Source organism: Papaver somniferum, chromosome 8 (genome assembly GCF_003573695.1).
Source record: "Papaver somniferum cultivar HN1 chromosome 8, ASM357369v1, whole genome shotgun sequence".
NCBI lineage: Eukaryota > Viridiplantae > Streptophyta > Magnoliopsida > Ranunculales > Papaveraceae > Papaver > Papaver somniferum.
This window is the reverse complement of record NC_039365.1, coordinates 163,289,150-163,291,989: the sequence shown is the minus strand read 5'-3', so window position 1 is coordinate 163,291,989 and position 2,840 is coordinate 163,289,150.

Here is a 2,840-nt window from a genome sequence, read left to right as displayed (position 1 = left end):
GGCCAATGAAATATTGCTAGTTATATTGTTAGCAAATTAAGTAATTAAATATTGGTAGCATGACCAATTAATTTATCAATGAAAAATATTGATAGAAAGATTGATTAAAATAAAATAATTGGTATTTAGACCTAATTAAAATTGTTCTCTTCGGAGTGTTAGACCTAATATGATAGAAAGAGTTAAAAGTCATAAGAGGAGGACCGTTCGTATGCAAGAGGGACCAACGAAGGTAATACAAAGATGGAATATGAACCGACCATGGTAAAAGAGAGACCAACCATGGTGGTGATAAGACTGTCCATGATAGATGATTGGTGTGCGGGCTATTTCTAATTATTTTATATTTTTATTGATCTTCTTAATATATATCAGAAGAATTTGATCTTGAAAGATCTAATTTTGGAGGAAAAACTGAGTAGGACTTTTTTGGTATAAGTACCAAGATTTGAAAATATTAAAATGAAAACATATTAATATATTCAATAATGTATATAAACCGAATGGCAGCGGGACCATTCATTTTATACATCGTATGCTTTTTGAAGCAATATTTTGTAATTTATGGTAGAAAGACCAAAATATAATAGAAAAAGGAAACCTAGATTGAAGAATAAAAAAATATAAAAAAATATTTAAAAAGGAAGGATGGGACTGACCCTGCGTTGGCCGGCCTGGTGCCGGTCTCACATGCACGTTCTCATTTATTTTCTTTTTATTTTGATGCTCTTTCTATCATAATGCTCTTTGGATCAAAGTACGCTCTTTGGACCATTATTATTATTTATACTCATGCTATTTTTTCAAGGCTAGCTGGAGGTGGCCCGTATATCCGAAAAATGAATGTTTACTATTAATTTACAGAAATCTGGTGAAAAAATCTATAAATTGAACTAGTGGTATTTTGGTAAAAATAAAATATTTTGTAAGAATTTGATTGGTGAATATAGCACTAGAATTAGTAAGTGCGTCGCTCTATACTAGTAATAATCTATCTGGGAGTGAAAATGCGGGGGTCTAACAACCTCACCCAATATTTCGATTAGCAATCTGTATGCACTAACTCCAATATACTTTCTAGAGAATTAACTAGACAGTCAGACTCAATCTGGATAAAAGTATATGAAAGAGTTAATATCTCAATCTCTCGATTTGATATTTACTCAAGCAAATGGAAATCTTCGAGTCTTTATCAAATACTAGAGAGATAAACTTGGATGGTACCAAAGACCAATATCCAAGTATCAATCAATTTAAATCAACAACCAAAGGTTGGATATTCTAATTGATTGATCTTAACGCACAACCTGTGATATCTCAATTATACAAAAAAATATAATGCGAAATATAAATAACACAGACACTAGAAGTTTTGTTAACGAGGAAACCGCAAATGCAGAAAAACCACGGGACCTAGTCCAGATTGAACACCACACTGTATTAAGTCGCTGCAGACACTAGCCTACTACAAACTAACTTCGGTCTGGACTGTAGTTGAACCCTAATCAATATCACACTGATTCAAGGTACAGTTGCGCTCCTTACGTCTCTGATCCCAGCAGGATACTACGCACTTGATTCCCCTAGCTGATCTCACCACAACCAAGAGTTGGTACGACCCAAAGTCGAAGAGTTTAATAAACAAATCTGTATCACACAGAAAAGTATACGATAATAGATAAATCTGTCTCCCACAGATAAACCTATGAGTTTTGTTCCGTCTTATGATAAAATCAAGGTGAACAGGAACCAATCGATAACCCGGACTTATATTCCCGAAGAACAACCTAGAATTATCAATCACCTCACAATAATCTAAATCGTATGGTAGCGAAACTATCATACTTATACGACTTTGTCTCAAGAGTAGGATATAGAGTAGACTTTTGAGTGATAGATATATTCAAGTCTCCACATACTTTTTAATCGGATGAAGTTCCACTGGTTCATCGAGTAGTTCTTCTTCTTCGTAAGATAATCTCCATGGAGTCTGGAGCTCAACTACACTAAACTGTCCTAAACCGAGACTTAGCTATAAGTAGTCTAGAAATCAAGGCATATCGTTTTGACAACTAAACTTGACAAACATGCTTGAGATAGAAATACATGCGAGTTCGACCGAGCAATGCTCTAACAATCTCCCCCTTTTTCAATTTTAGTGGCAAAACTATCAATACATATGGATTACAAAATAAATAAAACTTTGTAGCTTCTTGCCCACATGCTTGATCTCCTTGGTGCTCCAACATTACTCAAAAACTCCGTCTTTTACAAGTACTCCCATGATTCCATAGATATTCAATTCAGCATCATAGTTGTTGAAGATCCGTAGCCATAACAATGAGAAAACAAAAGCTCTCGATCATTGTTATACAATGTCATAGTATTATTACACAGTATCAAAGTTTTTATATCACAACTTCGACAATAATACTACGGTGATATGTATCACTCCCCCGTACATACTTTAAATACTTTCATCTCAACATGAAAACCACTCCCCCTTACATAATGATCCGTAAAACACGTAATCCATATGTATTTGTAGTGTGAACTACATACTAATTCTCCCCTTTTTGTCAATAAAATTGGCAAAGGTACGAAAACGGGATCCTTATAAAATTTCCACGGAGATGCTTTAAGACCAAAGAAAAGTACATATCAACTAGTTTAAATGCAATCATAAATCCGAAATTAAATGCATTCATCAAGGAGTTTATAAAGATACAAGATATCCCCTAAACTATTCCACAGCCGCACTCCCCACAAAGATATGGAAATTAAGCGCAAGTTCAAAAGAACTCTCTCCCATTTGATGTCATTCCCGAAAGAACAACAAG